Consider the following 22810-nt stretch of genomic DNA (forward strand, 5'->3'; position numbering starts at 1 on the left):
CTTGGCGGGGTCAAGAAACTAAACACTGGTATCAGCGAGAAAAGAACAGAAAACTTGGTGCAAGACTGGGGCACCGACTTCCATCTGTCGCCTGGAAGGGGCAGCTCTTCACAGCCTGAGAGTAAGCGCCGGTGGAGGAAAGGTTTCCTCCCGGCCTTCAGCGAATCTAACATCATCTGGCCAAACATCTAGGAGGCGGCCGCATGCGCAAGATCGAGACGTCTGCTTATAAACTGTGGGTACTGTGAAAAACCATTTATTTTCAATCATAAATAGACTTCGTGGAAAGAAGATCAGTGGGATTAATTGGAATAGAGGACTTGGGAGGGTCTCAAAGACTTTAAAATAAGAGGTTGATGTTTCATCGGGAGCGAACATTGGGTTCTTCATCAGTAACAATAATTTAGGAGAGTCGATTTTATTGTTACCTTTAATATTATGTGGGATGAATGATAACATATTGGTAATACATCTTGTGTGGCGAATGAAGGAGTGAATCTATGAGTGTGGATTTTGCCTTTGTTTCATTTGACTTTGTATTTGATTTGAATAATTATTTGTGCCTCTAAGAAGGTACGCCCACCCTCAAGCGATCAGGATATTTTGGTTTGTGGAAAGAATGCGCATGTCTGCGGACGGTCCGTGACACAATGATTAATAGGCAAAACATTCAATTTTACAGTCTACATTTGCTTCGAGGATAATGAAGCGAGATATGGTTCTTAGTATCCTCACTTTTTTCATCTGAATGATAATTCTGTAGCAGTACCACAGGAGCAACCTGGTTATGACCCGCTTCATAAACTGAGACCATTCATGGACCACTTGAACCATGTAAATATTTGAGAAAACTTATTTTCTTTAGTTTTTATATTATATTTTACACAATTTTAAAATAAAAATGCTATGTGATATACATGTTTTAGGTACAGTTATGTTCTTTATATTTTATTGATAAAGTTTTGTTGATAAAGTGTTTATTACTGATTGTTATATCATATTCATTATTGTATTGAAAATTATTGCGTAAAACTTTGCACAATACATAAATACCTTTCAAAACTACTACTTTGTGAGTGAAAGCTGTTTTGAAATGGTTTGCATTTAGAATACGAGTGCCACGTCCCCTTTATCAGTATATAAATAACCATACATCACTCATTATTCAGGCCTCTCAGAATACATACATCCTTGACCCGCACATTAGCATTGACGAGGGCACGAGGCCATGTGTCCATGGAGGGGCCGGCTAAGCTTCAAGGTGTACATGAGGACAAGCCCATCAAGTGAGGAATCATGCTATACGAGTATGCCAAAAAAAAGTCTAGGTATGTCTGGCGCTTTGAAGTCTTGTGCGGTATGCCTGGACTGAACAAAATACAAAATAATCAGTTATAACTGTTTTTAACTGTACAGACAAGGAAGTTACCAGAGATAACAATTATTATACTGTTTTCAACTACAGCCTTATTGGTCCGTATTATAAATTCATGTACTGAATTTGTATCCTATGACTCATAGAACCTCTTTGATCATACATCTGCCGTAATCAATCATTTATTTATTTATTCTCGCCGATCCAATAGTCCTCGTCTAAAATCTATCTTTACCAATAATCATGACATTCTCATCGACCAGTCCATCCTAACTGATTGATTCTTTTTCATCCATCATCAAGCTAACAAAAACTCACCGATTCTTCTAAAGTATAGTTCACAGTAAACCATCTAAGATATATAAAAACAGACATAGCGATCACTTATTCTTGAAGATCGATAGCTTTATGTCTTAATTTTTTTTCTGTCATTGTTGATCCATTCATGTTTGTGATTCATCAAAGTTTAAAGACCAGTAGACCCTTTTACCTAGCATTTACCATCCACAAGTACTCTTAACACAAGGAGAGCTTCAGCTAATGAAATTACGAAGAGGTTAAAAATTTCAGTAAGTGATATGTGAGAGATATATTATATAGACACTAGTACAAAATCTGTTTTTTTTATTTAGGGATAATACGCTGTTGTTGTTACGAAGTGTATTTTGTCTAAAAATTCTGTCTTGTAGCCTTATTACAATCAAGATATTCTTCGCAGATCTTACATCCAAGTATCCCCAAATGTCAGAGATAAACAGATATTTCTATTAACTAACTGAAAGGCATTGTAAGTGAATACAGTTTGGGAGTGCACAAACAGTTTGATTCTCTTGCCACCTCACTAAATGAAGTTTTCGCTCGACGTTTCACTAGTTCACAGACAGAAACGTGTGTATAAGCTCTCTAAACTTTGACCCCATAATGTAATACACACAGAAATGGACTGAGGAGCGGACTCCACGACACATAAAGACAAAACACCACAATGCCACGTTTAGAGTAAAGTACAAGCTGGTGGAATTTAACTCCTGTAGGAGAAGAGAAAAGATCTGAATACCAATAGTGGGCATCACACAGATGAGAAAGAGAACAGAGGTCCCGATCAACATCCGGGTTACTGCCATCTCTTTACTCGACATACTAGTACCGAGATGTTCAGTCTTCTGTGTCCCAGTCGTCATGTTTGTCATCGACTTTCTCTGTTTGACAGCTGCTTGTAGTTTGATGGCGGTAACGGAGGTGCATATCGCTATGGTAATAAAGAAAGTGATTGGTAGTACCGTTGAGTAGATAATGATGTCAAAAATGTCGATAATTTTTTTGTTTTCCATATAGTACCTGAAATGTTAAATAAAAGTATTCATCAAGTTGTCTTTTACTGTTCTGAAATTTTAAAGAAAATTTTTCTCTCATTTCAAATGTTTTTCAGTAGTTAATTTTCCAAGGTTTGTCACGTATCGTCATAAAATGTACTTGATACCTATCTGCATCTTAAAAAAATTCGAAACATTGATTACAATGTACATCGTAACTTTGTTAAGAAATCTTTAACCCCTTTATTTACAGAAAATGTTTCTGTTTGTCTTCAAACATGGAATCAAAACTAAACTGTTTAAAAACTATCTTGCGTAATCTAAATTACCATTCCCTCCACTCCTCGATCTGCTTATTGAAGCCTTTGTTTCATATACGTTTAACAGTCGGTTTGTTTCTATTCTTTAGTATGCAGTGCATTGACTTCGAATGAACACAGAAGAAATGCGCTTTACATATCCGACTATTGCTATTTTGTGACGTGATTAATACCCTTACTTTGTCACTGTCAGGAAGGACCTGGTGATGTTGGCAGAGGGATCGTACATGAAGCCGACGGTGTGTTTTGGAGCAGAGATAACAAACATTCCTCCAACCAGAATGACACAGCAGACGACAACAATGGCGGTCATGGTGGACGTCTTCAGCAGCCGCTTTGCGTGGAGGGGACTGACGACACAGAAACAGCGCTCACAGGCGATGACAGCCGACAGCAACTGAGAGGCCCACTCGGCGCTGGTAAAGCCTAAATCAGTAACGATACAGTGTCCTCTGATGTTTATAACTCTTTAACTGCATAAAGCACGCCTAGTCGTAAATCATTATTTCTTACGAAGATGAATTATATATCGAAATATATATTAGACTGTAATGGACAGTAAGATCGAGCGCAACTCACAAAAAAGAAGGAATTTCTATGAAATCAAATGGCGTTGACATAAAACATTTCTAAAACTCCATCACAAAAAACGCGATGAAAAAGAATTGTCAACACTCACTCCCCGAATAGGCTGTTATGAACCAGGTGTCTGGACTGATATGTTTTCTCACTCGGTCCACGACATTCATAAGAAGCAAGATGACGACGTTGACGAGGTCAGCCAGCGCCAGGATGAAAAGACAGACATTGATTCTCTCTCCAAGACCCTGTCTGTAGAACACCATGGCGCTCAGCACGTTGCCGGGGATTCCCAGGAACAGAAGAAACGGAATCATGAGCCAGCAGATGACCGCCATGAGGATCTCATAAATCTTGATAAGACAAAAGAAGATGTCGGTGTGTGAAGCCCAAGAGGTAAAATGAAAAGAAGTTACAGTAGTCACGTTGTTAGTGCATTCGTCATCCAGGGAAACGGTCACGAATTCAATTGGTTTAGGAATTTTTTAAGCTTTTTTCTTATGTCAGATCATATATGTAGGACATCATATAATCAATTTGTGCACTTCAGTTATCTTGTAGTGAGTAAGTCATACAAAGCCAACAAACTGTATCTGATCATTGACCTGCTGTCACTATCAAGAAACAGAAAAGAGATTTAACTACACACATAAATCAACATGTGTTCAAGGCAAGATACGGGGATCGTTCAAAAAGATCTAAGCCTCACCCATAGTTGAGAAAAGCCCTAGTTGTGGTAAAACACTACCACTTCTCGGTCAGGTAGTCCAAGAACCTCAATCACTGATGAAAAAGAAAAACAAGTATTAATGGAAGGTACTATGCATCAGAAAGAACACAGCTGGAGGAATCAGTCAAGTCAAAGCTCAGAGAGAAGCTGAGGGCAGGCGTGCTCTTGCTCCAGGTTAACGCGCCCATTTTTGCTCAGGTTGCAGTAGCTCAAACAACCAACTGTGGCTTTGAAGTGCCTCCCCCTCCCCCCCCCACTCACTATACTTAGCTCCGTCTGACTTTTTCCTGTTTCCTAAACTCATATCCAACCGACGTGAACGTCATTTTGGAAACGATGATGACGTCATATGTTGTTGTGGAGGAGTTTATGATGGTTCAGGATGCCACCTTCTTCCATAAAAGGATTGCAATACTTCAGCATCGTTAGACCAAGTTCATTGATTTCAAGAAAGACTAAATAGAATAAGTGTGACAAACTGTCTTGTTTGGTCAACTCCACCATGGTGAGGCCTCGAACATTTTGAACGACCCTCGTGATATTGCTGCCATGTCAGTTACTGAACCTTTCCGTTTTCGAGATAAACTCGTAGAAACATAGCATACGGAGAATAAAACCTACACAATAGACAGTAGGATCGTGCGTGAAAACATTTAAACTGCGAAGACAGCCGATGAAAGATCTGGAAACAGTAATAATGAAGTACATGTTGCCCTCACAGTTTTCTCGTCTGTAGGTGTCTAGGGATGAGTGTATGGTGTCATGAGAAAAAAGTCTTTTACGTAGCTTTTCTACACCATTGGAAAAATCTATCAATAAATAAATCTGATTAGCTCAGACGTCACATAAATGACTAAGTGCTAAGTCACTTGTAATACGGAGCTTTGAATGTTTGGTATATTATTTATGTTATTGTTCTTGTCTTACTTCAACAGATAGAATGTTTGACTCATGACCAGAAAGTGTTGAATTTGAAGCTGTAGAAACACTCTCAGTGTAGTATTCCCATCGTTCCACATTCGTTAAATTGATGGTTAACAAGGATTCCATTTCTTTCATTATAAGACATCCACGAGCCGTGTCTCGGAATGTTAACAAACAAAGTCCTCTCCACTAAGATTGATATTTATTCCAGATACTGTGTTTGTCCCAGTCGTACTTAGCCTGACACTCAAGATGAAAATGAGTGTTTCTCACCAGTCTAAGATATGGATGTAAGCTATTATCGAATTTTTCTCTTGCTCCCAAATTTAGAAGATGCATTAGTTGAACACAAAGAACAAACACAGTAACTGTTGCGTGTATAATTAAAGACTATTTTCAAGATAGGTGTAGTTGGTAAATACTAACCTCCCTTGTAGTGATTGATCCGTTAAACATGGACAAATGTCACCAGACTAGTTTTAAAGGACGACATTTTTCTGTGTACATACTTTGTTGACAGAGGGATATTTAATTGCAAGGGTTGTTGTACAAAAAGGACTGATTTTTTAAATCTCAGTTATGACAAACTAATTCGTGTCGAAGATTTATACATTCACAAATATCGTTTGGAACTCATAATTATAGGTATCTTCTCTTGCAAAAGTGAGAAAATAATGCCATAGAATTTTAATAACTCAAATTGATGGATATTTTAACTAATAAAATGATTTGTGTGTGTGCGTGTGCCTGCTCTTTCATAGGCATAATATTTAATCAGTGCGGGTATATTTGTCTGCCTTGCTCACCCTGTCCTCTACTAAAGATTCTGTTTCAGTAAGAGTTTCACACACTGATGATCTGTTGTAAACGATGTGTTCGAATTGCAATGATTGTCTGCAGCTCCTTCTGAAAGATTGTGAGCAATGAATTGTTGTGAAAGTGTCTGAGCATAAAGTATCTTAGCCGCTGTGCATAAAGTGTCTCAGCATCTGTTTATAAAGTGTCTCAGCAGCTGTTTATAAGGTGTTTTAGCAGTTGTGCACTCTGACGGTGTAGGTAAGAGTTGAACCACTGCTGGCCAAGTCGCTAGGAAATGTTTCCTTCTGTTGTCACCAAGTGGTGGGGCTATGTGTGTCAGCAAACTTTCTCCCACACAGAGAGAGGCAGAAAGTAGATAGCAAGTGTACGAGGCTTTAATGAACGGGTTTGAACAGAAGTTGTCACAGCTCCTCTCGTCACAGCGAGTTTAGTGTCACTCTTCTGTCCGCAGCACATCTGTCTTTTGTCACTTCTCAGTTCTTCCCTTACACACTAAACTTTCCGCGATGCTCTCGTTCGATGACAATGATCTGGAGCTAGAAACCTCGCCAACTAATGCCGAGCACTTTCTTGCGATGTTTCACGTCCTCGCCGATGTGTTTCGCGACAAAGATCCTTTTTATTTATATTTCACTTCTACTTTGGGGTTTGAAAAACGGCTGTAGACGGTGACTGATAGTTTGGATCCAGTAAATTCATGCTTTGGGAAAATCTTCAAAACTTCAGCATTTTGCTGGTAGGCCAGATAATCTTGAGTGTATATTTTCTAAATGGTGGCAGGTCAACTGTTATCTTGGCTCACTGCCTTTCTCTCAGATGCTAAATATTTGGAGGACCTAAGATGCATTGTATAGGATTAAAGTGCGAAAATGTTAATGTCTGTGTCGACCGCTTTTCTTGCCGGATAAAAATGGAGTTTAAGGCAACCACATGTTCTTTTTAAACTAGCCAATTAAGGCGTTAACATGTCTTGTTATAGTCTTGCAGGCCTGTCTCATAACGATTATCGTACCGGTCGTACGCCAGAGTTACGCATCAAGCTTGGAAACAACAGCAATGTTACTCATTACCTAGACAGAAGTAATTCCTTACGACCATATTGGAGTTCTTTAATATCACAAGACAATTCATTTAACGAACACATTCACGCCGGACAGCAGAGTGTTCCTTCAACAAATGACAACACGATTGCCTGAGGCTTCACAGATCGTGTTATTTTCACTTCTGTGTTAGGCCCAGGACTTTACAAGACAAATCGACACAAAGTTTCCCTCCAACTATAGTCAGTCCCGCAAGGGGAGGTAAAATTATATAATAAAGCAAACAAAATTCATTAAATGTAATACTCACAGCAAACAAATCAATAACGGAGGTGTAATCATGAAACCAGTTAAAAATGCTGTATAAAATTTGCTCCTATTGTAATAATAGCAACATCGACGTACACAACTCACGCTAGGAAAAAAGGTTCCGGTCACGCCCCCTCTCTCAACATGTGAATCGCGTTTGTCCCCAGTAATACAGCAAATAAAATATGATCACACTTCGCCCTGGCGAGGTGAAACACCAGTTGCGTGAGTACCACACAGATTTGCAAACTTCCAGATCGGTGATTGATATTAATGAACTATGTTCTGCACACTCAACCCACTCTAGGCGAAAATTATTTCTCTTTACTCATAAGCGTCATTCCTACTCCATATTCAGGAACCTGAGTGATAGTTTCTTGTGGTTTCCCGCCAATTTTTCGAGTGAATTCTATTGGAAACATTTTTGTGTATCCCTTAACCCATTGATCGTTTGCATACTTGTACAATATCCCACTAATTAGCTTTATTAATTCAACTCTCCCGATGCAGAAACTGGGAATAAATTCTCTTAACTTTGACCTCAAGATGTAGTACACATCGAACAACTTAGGAGCAGGCTCCACGAGACATGAAGACAAGTTAAGACAACTTATAGTTTAAAGTGAAGTACAGGATGGTGGAATTTAACTCGTGTAGAGGAAGTGAACAAGATCTGAAAACCAATATCACACAGAGAATAGAGGCTCCGATCAACACATACGTTTCTAAGGAGAGATACAGTATTAAATCATCATTGCATATAACTAATACTACAACTGAGCATGTCATTGTTCCGCTCGATGAAATCTCCTTTATTATTATGAACCAAGATCTTGATTTGTTATAGTAACAATCCACAAGTTCGTGAAAAACAGAGAAAAGATCGATCAATAGTAATGACGACTTGAAAAGACCATTACAGCGTCAGGTAGGAAAGACGACGGAACAGTTTAAAAATCATTGCTTAAATTTTTCCTCGTAGATATTGGGTTCAACGAAAAGTTAATTGGCTCTGCCAATATCGAGCTAGTGTGTTTAGCAATGACAGAATCTAGATTCGATGTATATAGATATATCTCATGGGTCGACATGAGTAAACATGCCTGTACTGAATCCAGTAATGGTTTAGCTTTGTATTTTTAGGAAGTCTCAACATCTGACGCCCATGAAAGCCCGACAAAATCACGCCATGATCAGGCCAGCGTGTCTCTTCCATGGTGACAGTGCCATAGAAACCATTCGACGGAATGAGTTACGTATTGAGTTGGTAAACAACAACAATCTTTAATTACTGCCTAGACATTTTGAAATTCTAACGACGTTTTATATTTGCTTTAGCTTTAAAGCCCACTACAAAGTTTGTTGTCCTTTGTTGCACTAAAGGGAGATTAATGTATTGGAGTGATGTTCCACCTACAGTAGACAGCGGGTCACGTGATACGCACATTAACTGTGGGTGGCTTCAGGGAAAACTAATCACCACCTGCGACAAGATATTGTCTGTAACAGGAGGGTACAAAATAATTAGTATTTAGAACTGCTTCCAACTTTAGGAACAAGTAAGTTGCCAAAACCAATAATATACTGTCTACATTTACGTCCTTTTTGTGGATCAATCTGGTCTTATTCAATGACCCATACACATACTGCAAGTCTACATCTACCTGCATCAATCATCTATTTATTATTGCCGATCTACTAGTTGTCATCTACAAGTTATCTTTATTAATAATTATCCTATTCTAATATATTAAACCATCACTATTGTTTAATTCTTTGTAATCGATCATCTATATAGGCTTATCGATTTCCACAATATTCTCAAAATTTAGTTCACAATATAGAATTCTCATAAATTCATCAATGATCTATCTACACCGATTAATTCTTTTATCTTAGTTATATCCAACCTTCTCGACTCGACCATAATCGCAATCCATCCAATTTCATAGATGAGTATACCTTATCACGCGACCTTTCAGCATCCGACAAAACTTTTATGCACGAATAATATTAGCTAATAAAAAAACAACGGAAGTACAAATTAGTTCATCTAGTCATATGTCATATTATATACTAGTACAAAATATGTTTCTTTAAGGGCTAATACGTCGTTGTGGTTACAAAGTATATATTAGCAAAAAAGGTTTTAGTCTTAATACAATTTAGACATTCTTCCCTAATCTCATGTTTTGGCATCATCGATGGTCAGAGATACAAAGATATGTCTGTAACATTTTCTCATGGAATTGTAATTGATTACAATTTGGAAGTGTACAAAGAGTTTGACTTTCTTGTGGCATTACAAATAAAGTCATCGTTCGACTTTCTGTCGCAGTCATAAACTGTGTACATATTCTCTCAACTTTGACCCCATGATGTAATACACACAGAAATGGACTGAGGAGCGGACTCCGCGAAACAAGAAAATAAAATACCAGAGTGTCAGGCTTAGAGTAAAATACATACTGATGGAATTTAACAGAAAATATCTGAATACCAATAGTGGGCATCACACAGATGACAAAGAGAACAGAGGTCCCGATCAACTCTTATGTTCGAACAGCCTTAGCTAATAAAATAACAACGGAAGGAACAATTAGTTCAGTTAGTCATAGGTCATATATATATTGGTAAAAAATATGTCTCTTTTCTTCCAGAGCTTCAACTTCGTTGTTGTGACAAAATATATGTTAGAATATGCTTTAGTGTCAGTACATTTTACACATTCTTCGCTAATCTAACGTTTTGACATCCTCGATAGTCACAGATACAGAGATATATTTATAAAATTTTCTCAAAGAATTGTCAGTGAAAACTATTTGAAAGTGTACAGAATGTTTAACTTTGTTGTGGCACTTCTAATTAAAGTCATCGTTCGACTTTCTTCCGCAGACACAAACTGTGTACATATTCTTTAAACTTTGACCCCATGATGTAATACACACAGAAATGGACTGACGAGCGGACTCCGCGACACATGTGAACAAAATACCACAGAACAATGTTTAGAGTAAAGTACATACTTGTGGAATTTAGCTGTTGTAAGAGAAGAGAAAAGATCTGAACACCAATAGTGGGTATCACACAGATGAGAAAGAGAACAGAGGTCCCGATCAACATCCGGGTTACTGCCATCTCTTTACTCGACATACTATTACCGAGATGTTCAGTCTTCTGTGTCTCAGTCGTCACGTTTGTCATCGACTTTCTCTGTTTAACAGCTGCATGTAGTTTCATGGCGGTAACGGAGGTGCAGATTGCTATGACGATAAAGAAAGTGATTGGTAGTACTGTCGAGTAGATAAAAATGTCGAAAATGTCGATGATTTTCTTGTTCTGTATGTAGTACCTTAAATGACAAAGAAGTTTATTCATAAAGTACCCTTTCACTGTACTCATATTTTAAATTATATTTCTCACCTTACAAATGTTTTGTCGTACGTTAAAGTAAAAGATTATAAACGAGAAAAAAAAGAAACAAAAATTATGTGTTAACAATAAAAAGTATAGGACAAAAATTATATTTTCTAACGTTAGTCGCGTATCGTCACAAAATGTACTCAAGAGACATGATACCTATCTGTACATTACAAATTTACGAAACGTTGGTTATTACATGTACCTCAACTTTGTCAAGAAGTCTTCAACCATTTTCTTTAAAACGTGTTTAAATTTGTCTTAAAACATGGAATCAAAACTAAACTTTTTAAAATATATCTTCTGTAATTTAAATTACCGGTTCTTCAACTCCTCTATATGCTTATTGAAGTTTTTGTTACTTGCACGTATAAGATACGGTTTGTTTCTAATCTTTCGTGTGCAGCGCATTGACATCGATAAAGACGGGAGAAACGTGCTTTAGAAATCCTACTTGTGCTATTTTCTACCCTTACTTTGTGACTGTCACAAAAGACCTGGTGATGTTGGCAGACGGATCGTACAAAAAGCCGACGGTGTGTTTAGGAATCACGATAACACACATCCCTGCCATCAGCACGACACAGCAGACGACAACAATGGCGGTCATGGTGGACGTCTTCAGCAGCCGCTTGGCGTGGAGGGGACTGACGACACAGAAACAGCGCTCACAGGCGATGACAGCCGACAGGAATTGACAGGCTCGCTCGGCGCTGGTAAAAACTAAATTAGTAATGATACACAATCCTTTGACGTTTATAACTCTTTAATTGAAAAAAAATGCTTAATAGTAAATCATTATTCGTTACAAACACGAAATATAAACCGAACTATATATTAGGCTTTAATGAACAGTAGGATCTAGCAAAACACAAGAAAAAAGGAATTTGTGCGAAATTAAATGGCGCTGACATAGAACATTTCTAAAACTCCATCAGAAAAGCACGATAGATAAGAATTGTCAACACTCACTCCCCAAATGGACTATTATAAACCAGGTGTCTTGACTGTGTTTTCCCACTCGGTCCACGACATACACAAGAATCAGGGCGATGACGTTGACGAGGTCAGCCAGCGCAAGGAGGAAGAGACAGACGTTGATTCTCTCTCCAAGACCCTGTCTGTAGAACACCAGGGCGCTCACCACGTTGCCGGGGATTCCCAGGAACAGTAGAAAGGGAATCATGAACCAGCATATGACCGCCATGAGGATCTCATAAATCTTGATAGGAAAAAGAGAACAGGTTGTGTAAGTGAGGTACAAGATTTAAAATGTAAGTTGTGTTAGTAAACAATAATTATTTTTAATGTAACACTGAATTTTTCAGAAGAAATATATAATTCTTGTTATATATTGTTCTTGTTTTGTTACTTCAGCAGATAGAATGCTCGACTCATTCTCAGACAGTGTTGAACTTGTGGTTGTGAACAGCTTCACACTCAAGTCTGTCCATGGTTGCTGATCGGTTGTACTGATGTCTGACACAGAATCCATTTCTGTCAGTGATGTGGCAGTGGCAACTACAGTGGGTGTGTACAACTCATCTTAACAATAACATTTTATTCAGAATCGGAGTTTGCGCCAGACCTTCTCCACCCAAGTTATTCTGGGCTAAATGATCTATGATGGTCTTTCAAAACATGAATAAATATTGTAAACTTATTTTGTACAGCTTGTGGTAAATTTTCCTTACAATCATTTATAAGAATGTGAGCTTCTGTCGCTTTTATCTGCTGCTTGTGAAGAAAAGATTCAGAAGTTTACCTTAATTAGGAAACAGTTATTATTGCTTTCATAATTATGCAATATTTTAATAAAAGCGGGGTTGGTAAATACCAAAATTCCAGATTGATCCCTTAAATATCAAGAAATGCCATGTAACTAGTTTTACAGTTTTTGTTTCCTGTGCACAAACCTTGATTGCTGTAGGAACATTCCAATACAGAGGCTGATGTAGAAAGAGAAACTGTTTAAATGTCGCATATTTAATATCAATTAAAAAAATAATAGAAATTCACGAGCTTATACTTCCACAAATATCATATAAAAGATGTGGAAAGAGAAACTGGTAAAATGTAGCAATGCATTTGTAATCTCAATTAAAAGCAAATATAGAATGTCAAGACAAAACTTTTACAGAAATATCCTTTTAACTCTTATAATTGTTGAATTTTGTATTGCAAAAGTTAAAAAAAAATATAATACCGTAGAATTTTAATAACTCAAATTGGTGGATATTGGAAAAATTGTTTGTGTGTGTGTCTGTGCTCTATCATAAGCATACTATTTGATCAGCGCTGGTATATATAGAGCTCTGCTCACCCTGTCCTCTACTATAGGAAGTCAGAGTTTCGGACGTTTCTGATATGTTATATGCGCTGTGTTGGGTGCAATTAGGGTGGAAAAACATTCACTGTCTGCAGCTCCTTCTGACAGTTCGTGAACAATAAATCGTTGTCTTAGCAGCTGTACATAGTGTCATAGCAGCTGTACACAAAGTGTCTTAGCAGCTGTACATAAAGTGTTTTAACAGGTGTACATAAAGTGTTTTAGCAGCTGTACATTCTGAAGGTGTAGGTAAGTAGAACAACTGCTGGCCAAGTCGCTAGGAGATGTTTCTTTCTGTTGTCACCGAGTGGCGGGGCTATGTGTGTCAGCAAACTTTCTCCCACACAAAGAGAGGCAGGAAATAGCCAGCTAGTGTGCGAGGCTTTAATCAATGGGTTGGAACAGCAGTTGTCACAGCTCCTCTCCTCACAGCGAGTTTAGTGTCGTGTCGTCAGGCTCTTCTCAACTCGTGTGTCGCTCTTCTATCCGCAGCGCATCTGTCTTCTGTCTCGTCTCTGTTCATCCATTACATACCATTTTTCCGCTATGGTCTCGTTCGAGGACAATGATCTGGAGCTAGAACCCTCGCCAACTACTGTCGTGCGCCCTTTTGCAATGCGGCATGCCGCGCCGATGTGTATCGAACGACAAAACTTTAAAAACAAACACCGGAGTACCGGCTGCCCCTCTAAACGTTTGTTCAAGTTAAGTAAGAATCTTCTTATTTGTATTTCACTGCGAATTTGGGGTTTGATAAATAGCTGTAAACGGTGACTGATAGTTTGGATCCAGTAAGGTCATGCATTGCGAGAACCTCCTAAGGGTCAACATTTTGCTAGTAGGCCAGACAGTCTTGAGTGCATATTTTCTGAACGCTGGCTGGTCAGCTGTTGTCTTGGCTCACCGCCTATCTCTGAGATGCTAAATATTTGGAGGACCTAGGATGCATTGGATAGTGTTTAGCTTCTCCAAATCAAAGTGAATTTCGGGGGCTGTTTGAGAGTCACTTTGCTTTCAGCTTCAGCTTTCGGTTCGTTAGAATAAGGTCATGGTCGCTACCTAACTCAGCACCTGGGTTTGTCCTGGTGTTGGCCTTGTTGATGCTGGATTTAAAGCGTGTGGGCAGCATGATCTAGTCGATTTGATTCAGGACCAATCCGTCTGGTGAATGCCACGTGCCGTTCTTGATTCTTTTGTGGGGATGTGTGGTGTTGGCTAAGGTAAGTCTCTGGCTCTACGTAAATTTTATGAGTCTGATGCCCTTGTTGGTGGTTTTAACAAGGCCGGATTATCTCACCTGTCCTGCCTATTGTAGGTAGGCATCTAGGTAGACCTTGGTGTTTCAGTCACCAAGTACATCGACGATGTACGTTTTGGGAACTGTCTTTACAACCCGATCTAGTTGTTGGCAAAACTCCTCTACTTCGTTGTCTTTATGCGTGGTGATTGGAGCGTATACTTGGACAATGGTGACATCAAGGAGCTTAGCGGATATTCCACGCGAATGGATATATCCTCTCTTAGCTGGATTTCTGTTTTGTTTCCATCAGCACATTTCTCACTGATCCCTTCCTGGACTCTGCAGATAGGTAGTACGGTCGTTGTTGTTCCAGGCCTTGCTTGATCCTTGAATGTTCTCTCTTGTGGCGTGTATCCTTTATAAAATTGAGCATTATTCACTTGGCAGCGCCCACTATTATCCACGTGAACCTCTGCCAGTGGTCGCCTGGCCATGCCCTTGCCCGTACTTTCATCGTAGAAAGTCTTCGCTCGCTGATGCCGCTCTAGCATCATGATATTCTGTAGGGTTTACTCAGCCTTTATCTTTCCCACGATTTCCGTCATGGCAATGGGTCCATTTTTCCTTGGCTAGGATTGGTGTGCAAAAATGGTGATGTCTGTGTCGACAGCTTCCATTGCCTGGTAAAATGAAGGCTGCGGGTACCACATGGTCTTTTAAACTAGCCAATCAGGGCATTAAATGTTAAGCTTGAAGTCTTGCAAGCCTGTCTCATAACGACTATCACAACGGTCGTATGCCTGAGTTACGCATCAAGCTTGTAAACAACAGCAATGTTACTCATTACCTAGACAGGAGTAATTCCTTACGACCTCTTAGAGTTATTTAATGTCACACCACAATTCATTTAGCGAACACATTCACGCCGGACAGCAGAGTGTTTCTTCAACAATTAACAACACGATTGCCAGAGGCTGCCGAGACCGTGTTATTTTCTGTTCGCTGTTAAGCCCAGGACTTCACAAGACAAATCGACACCAATTTTCCCTCCAACTATAATCAGTCCCGCAAGGAGAGGTTAAAAAATATACTAAAGCAAAAAAAAAATTCATTTCATTTAATACTCACAGGAAACAAATCAATAACGTAGGTGAAATCATGAAATCAATTCAAAATGCTGTATAAAATTTGCTCATATTGTAATAATAGCAACATCGACGTACACAACTCACTCTAGGAAAAAAGGTTTCGGTCACGCCTCCTCTCTCAACATGTGAATCGCATCAAAATCACAAAGTTTTCTTTTCATAAAATCCACAGTCATAACCACCTGGCATCAAAGGACATATACTCACAGTTCTTTTGACAGAGTTTAAGATAGAAGGCACTTAAATGCGTAACACTTATGTTCCTTTATAAGATGATGAGAATTCTCTCTTGGTGTGGTTTTTTCAGTGGTCAACATGTAACCAAGGTGTTGATTATTCCTTGAAGGTCACAAGGTTGAAGGCCGTTGTGGTAAAGGTATCCTTACCCGAATGCCAGAGTCGAGTGAGTGGCTCAGCAGTCCCCGGGTTGAGGACACGAAAGCCGTCCGCTGCACCCCCTCGAGTGGATGTTGACACAACACGGTGGGTTTACCCAAGCACTGGGCTCTCTTGTGATCACAAAAGTGAGCAGGTGGAGAGTTTGTTGAATAACAATTTCTCCGGAAAAAGAACATCCAGGGGAAAAAACCCGTCATTCATGTTTACAATACATATATTTATCCTTATTTATCCAAACATTCTTCTTTCACTCATTGTATCACTAAGGTTACAATCTTAAAATGAATGCATGATTTACAATATATTTGAATACAGCAAATAAAATATGATCACACTACGTCGTGGCGAGGTGAAACACAACTTCCAGATCGGTGATTGATATTAATGAACTATGTTCTACACACTCAACCCACTCTAGGCGAAAATTATTTCTCTTTACTCACAAGCGTTATTCCTACTCTACATTTAGGGACCTGAGTGATAGTTCTTGAGGTTTCCAACCAACGTTTTGAATGAATTCTATTGGAAATACTTTTGTGTATCCCTTAACCCAGACCTGGGCAAATGCCGGCCCGCGGGCCGGATCCGGCCCGCCTCCTGTCTCTGACTAGCCCGCCCGCTGGCCCGCCCGCCAGTATATATACTATATATACAGTATTGGGTAAAACTGAGTTAACTATATTAGTCCGGCCCTCTAAAACCATCCCAGTTTCTCATGCGGCCCCTTGGGAAAATTAATTGCCCACACCTGTTCTAAGGACAGGCTTTGGCATATCATTGGTGATTTGCATACGTATTGCTTTTTTCTTTTTCCCGTGCATAATGTGAACGTTTGATCCCTTCACTTTGTGGAAATGTACAAGCATATTATATGTCGAAAGCAGGTATAAACATGTGCGAATGCCTTTAGGATATTGTGAGTTCATCGAGTTCACATATACTCGTAAAGTAAATCGTGGCCTAGTTCCAGGGCGGCTTTGGGGTCCTATAAGGCGAGACAAGCATGACGCGACCATACATGTAGTAGCCTTACAATAACATCACACGAGCACATAAAGATCACAACGTCTCGTAAAATCGAAAACTAGGACAGTAAATGGGTGTGCAGAATCGATGCGGAAAGTCACCTGGCCGTACATCGTCTTGCCTGCCAGGAACAGGTAGCAAGTGGAGCTAAAATCTGACGAGCACCTTAAAGACTCGACACCGGCATCGACATGCACAGAGAGAGACTCCACATTACAAAGGCGTGTAGTGTCATCTCTTGATCACTCCGGGTAGTGTCATCAGAGCTACGAACTGTCTAGGACAGACCTGGGCAAAGGCCGGCCCGCCTCCTGTCTCTGACCGCCCCGCCCGCTGGCTTGCCCGCCAGTATATATACTATATATACAGTATTGAATAAAACTGAGTTAACTTTATTAGTCCGGCCCTCTAAAACCATCCCAATTTCTCATGCGGCCCCTTGGGAAAATTAATTGCCCACACCTGCCTTAACCCATTCATCGTTTTCATACTTGTACAATATCCCACTAATTAGTTATATTAATTCAACTCTCCAGATGCAGAAACTGGGAATAAATTGTCTTAACTTTGACCTCAAGATGAAGTACACATCGAACAACGTAGGAGCGGACTCCGCGAGACATGAAGACAAGTTACTTATAGTTTAAAGTGAACTACATGCTGGTGGAATTTAACTCGTGTAGAGGAAGGGAACAAGATCTGAATACCGATATCACAGAGAGGAGCAAAAGAATAGAGGCCCCGATCAACATATACGTTTCTAAGGAAAGATACAATATTAAATCGTCATTTCATAAAACTAATACTACATCTGAGCTTGTCGTTGTTCCACTTGATGAAATCTCCTGTATTTTTATGGTATACAACAATCTTTAATTATTGCCTAGATATGTTGAAATTCTAACGACGTTTTATATTTGCTTTAGCTGAAAAGCCAACTACAAAGTTTGTTGTCCTTTGTTGGACTAAAGGGAGATTAATGTATTTAAGTGATGTCTCTAAACATCTACCACATACAACAGACAGCGGGTCACGTGATACTCACATCTACTGTGGGTGGCTGCAGGGCAAACTAATCACCGCCTGCGACAAGATATTATCTGTAACTGCAGGGTACAAAATAATTAGTATATAGAATTGCTTCCAACTTTAGGAATAAATAAGTTTCCAAATCCAATAATATACTGTCTGCGTATACGTCCTATTTATGGATCAATCTGGTCTTATTCAATGACCAATACACACCATGCAAGTATATATCTACTTGCATCAATCATCTATTTATTATAGCCGATCTACTAGTTCTCATCTACAGGTTATCTTTATTAATAATTATCCTATTGTAATCAGTTAACCCATCCCAATTTATTAATTCTTCGTAATCGATCATTTATCTAGGCTCATCTGTTTTCTCAATATTCTCGAAATTTAGTTCACAGTATAGAATTCTCATAAATTCATCAATCATCTATCTACACCGATTCATTCTTTTAACATTGGGCATCTTTGTCGACTCATCCATGATCGCAATGCAACCGATTTCAAAGATCCAACAAAACTCTTAGTTCGAATAGCCTTAGCTAATAAAATAACAAGGCAAGGACCCATTAGTTCATTTAGTCATAGGTCATGTCTATATATACCAGTACAAAATATGTCTCTTTTCTTCAAGGGCTAAAACGTCGTTGTCGTGACAAAGTATATGTCAGAATTTATTTTAGTATCAGTAAATATTCTTCGCTAATTCACTAATTTACATTCTTCGCTAATCTTACGTTTTGACATCCTCGATGGTCAGAGATACAGAGATGTGTTTCTAAAATTGTCTCAAGGAAATGTCAGTGAATACTATTTGAAAGTGTACAGAATGTTTGACTTTCTTGTGGCACTAATTAAAGTCATCTTTCGACTTTCTTCCGCAGACATAAACTGTGTACGTATTCCTTAAACTTTGACCCCATGATGTAATACACACAGAAATAGACTGAGGAGCGAACTCCGCGACACATGTGAACAAAACACCAGAGTGCAGCGTTTAGAGTAAAATACAAGCTGGTGGAATTTAACTCTTGTAAGAGAAGAGAAAATATCTGAACACCAATAGTGGGCATCACACAGATGAGAAAGAGAACAGAGGTCCCGATCAACATCCGGGTTACTGCCATCTCTTTACTCGACATACTAGTACCGAGATGTTCAGTCTTTTGTGTCCCAGTCGTCACGTTTGTCATCGACTTTCTCTGTTTGACAGCTGCTTGTAGTTTGATGGCGGTAACGGAGGTGCAGATTGCTATGATGATAAAGAAAGTGATTGGTAGTACTGTTGCGTAGATAATAACGTCGAAAATGTCGATGATTTTCTTGTTCTGTATGTAGTACCTAAAAGGATAAAGAAAGTTATTCATAAAGTAGCCTCTCACTGTACTCACATTTCAAATTATATTTCTCACAGTACAAATGTTTTGTCGTACGTTAAAGTAAAAGATTATAAACGAGCAAAAAGGCAACAAAAATTATTTAATGTGTTAACAAAAAAAAAGTATAGGACAAATTTCTATTTTCTGTGGTTTGTCGCGTATCGTCACAGAATGAGACATGATACCTATCTGTACATTACAAATTTACTAAACGCTGGTTATTAGATATACCTTAACTTTGTTAAGAAGTCTTCAACCATTTTCTTTAAAACGTGTTTAAATTTGTCTTAAAACATGGACTCAAAATTAAACTGTTAAAAAACTATCTTGTTTAATTTAAATTACCGTTTCTTCAAATCCTCAATATGCTTATTGAAATTTTTGGTACTTGCACGTTTAACATACGGTTTGTTTCTAATCTTTCGTGTGCAGCGCACTGACATCAAATGAACACGGGAGAAATGTGCTTTAGAAATCCTACTTTTGCTATTTTCTAAACTGACCAATGCACTTACTTTGTGACTGTCACAATAGACCTGGTTATGTTGGCAGACGGATTGTACATAAAGCTGATGGTGTGTTTGGGAACCACGATAGCAAACACCCCTGCCATCAGGACAACACAGCAGACGACAACAATGGCGGTCATGGTGGACGTCTTCAGCAGCCGCTTGGCGTGGAGGGGACTGACGACACAGAAACAGCGCTCACAGGCGATGACAGCCGACAGAAACTGAGAGGCTCGCTCTGCGCTGGTAAAACCTACATCAGTAACGATACACAATCCTTTAATGTTTACTCTTTACTTGAAAAAAAAACAACCTTAGTCGTTAATCATTATTCGTTATAAAGACGAAATATATATCGAGCTGTATATTAGTCTTTAATGAACAGATGGATCTGGTGAAGCACCAAAAAGAAGGAATTTCTGCGAAATCAAATATCGTTGACATAGAACATTCCTAAAACTCCATCAGAAAAGCACGATAGCTAAGAGTTGTTAATACTCACTCCCCAAATGGACTATTATAAACAAGGTGTCTTGACTGGTGTGTTTTCCCACTCGGCCCACGACAAACAATAGAATCAAGGCGACGACGTTGACGAGGTCAGCCAGCGCCAGGAGGAAGAGACAGACGTTGATTCTCTCTCCAAGACCCTGTCTGTAGAACACCATGGCGCTCACCACGTTTCCGGGGATTCCCAGGAACAGAAGAAAGAGAATCATGAGCCAGAATATGGCCTCCGTGAGGATCTCGTAAATCTTGATAGGACAAAGAGAACAGATTGAGTAGGTGAGGTACAAGATTTCTAAGTAAACAATAATTATTTTTAATATAACACGGAATTTTTCAGAAAAAATATATAATTGGTGTTTTTTATTGTTGTTGTTGTTGTTGTTGTTGTTGTTGCTTTACTTCAACAGATAGAATGCTCGACTCATTCTCAGAAAGCGTTGAACTTGTGGTTGTGAGCAGCCGCACACTGAAGTCTGTCCATGGTTGCTGATCGGTTGAACTGATGTCTGACACAGAATCCATTTCTGTCAGTGATGTGGCAGTGGCAACTACAGCGCGTGTCTACAACTCATTTTAAAAATAAAATTTTATTGAGTATGCACCAGACCTACTCCACCCAAGTTATTCGGGGCTAAATGATCTATGATGGTCGTTCAAAACATGAATAAATATTGTAAACCTATTTTGTACAGTTTGATGTAAATTTTCCTTACAATCATTTATAATAATGTGAGCGTCTGTCGCTTTTATCTGCTGCTTGTAAAGAAAAAATTCAGCAGTGTACCTTAATTAGGAACCAGTTATTATTGCTTGCATAATTATACAATATTTTAATAAAAAGCCGTTTTGATAAATACAAAAATCCAGATAGCGATTGATCCCTTTAATATGGAGAAATGTCATGTCACTAGTTTTACAGGATTTTTTCCTGTGCACAAAGTTTGATTGCCGTAGGAACATTTGAGTATAGAGGTTGTTGTGGAAAGAGAAACTGGTAAAATGTAGCAATGCATCTGTAATCTCAATTAAAAGAAAATATAGAATGTCAAGAAAATATTTTTACAGAAATATCCTTTTAACTCTTATAATTGTAGACATTTCCATTGCAAAAGTTAAAAAATAATATAATACCCTAGAATTTTAATAACTCAAATTGGTGGAAATAGGAAAAATAAAGTAATGTGTGTGTGTGTGTGTCTGCTCTATCATAAGCATAATATTTAATCAATGCGGGAATATATATATATAGAGCTCTGCTCACCCTGTCCTCTACTAGAAAGTCTGTTTCAGTCAGAGTTTCGGACGTTTCTGATCTGTTATATGCGCTGTGTTCGGTGCAATTTTTTTATTTTTTATTATTGCCCTTCGCACCTCCTGGTGCATAGGCCATCGACGACAGTTTACTGTTGTCGATGTTTTAGTAGCAAGGATTTGTTTTTACAATGTGGGGGTGCTGGCCCCACGCCCAACCCTCCTCCTTTTTCAGCCGGGCTTGGGACCGTCCTTGGCGGAGAGCAGCCAGCCCTGTAAACAGGTGCCACGTGCAGAGAAAGAACAGCATGCCCGAGACGAGAAATGAACTCAGGGCAGCCAACCTTCACTGTATTGGTGACAGGCGCTAACAGCGCTAACCGTTGCGCCACCGGGCCGCTGTTCGGTGCAATTAGGGTGGAAAAACATTCATTGTATGCAGCTTCTTCTGACAGTTTGTGAACAATAAATCGTTGTTAAAATGTCTTAGCAGCTGTACACAAAGTGTCTTAGAAGCTGCACGGTGTAGGTGAAAGTTGAACCACTGGCCACTTCGCTAGGAAATGTTTCCTTCTGTTGTCACCGAGTGGTGAGGTCATGTGTGTCAGCAAACTTTCTCCCACACAAAGAGAGGCTAAAAAAAATATCCAGCAAGTGTGTGAGACTCGAATCAATGGGTTTGAACAGAAGTTGTCATAGCTCCTCTTTTCACAGCGAGTTTAGTTAGTGTCGTTTAGTCAGAATCTCTTCTCAACTCGTGTGTCGCTCTTCTACCCGCAGCACATCTGTCGTTTGTCTCGTTTCAGTTCTTCCCTTACATACTATTTTCCCGTGATGCTCTCTTTCGAGGACATTGATCTGGAACTAGAACCCTCGCCAACTACCATCGTGCGCCTTTTTGCGATGCTGCATGCCGCGCAGATGTGTTTGGATCCAGTAAAGCGATGCTTTGGGAGAATATCCGAAGGGTCAACATTTTGCTCGTAGGCTAGATAGTCTTGAGTGTACATTTTCTGAACGCTGGCTGGTTAGCTGTTATCCTAGCTCACCGCCTGTCTCTCAGATGCTAAATATTTGGAGGACCTAAGATGCATTGGATAGTGTTCAGCTTCTCCAAATCAATTTCGGGGCTGTTTGAGAGTCACTTTGCTT

General features: G+C 39.2%; 2 long non-coding RNA genes across 3 annotated transcripts; both read left to right on the forward strand.

Annotated features, from left to right (window-relative positions):
• Window positions 1-656: 656 nt before the first annotated feature.
• Window positions 657-8653, forward strand: LOC112559968. The gene is made up of 4 exons (XR_003098448.1): window positions 657-834; window positions 1170-1328; window positions 3202-3983; window positions 8553-8653. It is a non-coding gene; the product is annotated as an uncharacterized LOC112559968 (long non-coding RNA).
• A 7206-nt stretch (window positions 8654-15859) lies between these two features.
• LOC112560914 lies at window positions 15860-21089 on the forward strand. Of its 2 annotated transcripts, XR_003098622.1 has the most exons (4): window positions 15860-16029; window positions 19941-20143; window positions 20473-20683; window positions 20815-21089. It is a non-coding gene; the product is annotated as an uncharacterized LOC112560914 (long non-coding RNA). The 2 variants fall into 2 exon arrangements; XR_003098621.1 differs by having other exon boundaries at window positions 20473-21089.
• Window positions 21090-22810: the final 1721 nt, after the last annotated feature.

This window comes from Pomacea canaliculata, linkage group LG3, assembly GCF_003073045.1.
Source record: "Pomacea canaliculata isolate SZHN2017 linkage group LG3, ASM307304v1, whole genome shotgun sequence".
Taxonomy (NCBI): Eukaryota; Metazoa; Mollusca; class Gastropoda; order Architaenioglossa; family Ampullariidae; genus Pomacea; species Pomacea canaliculata.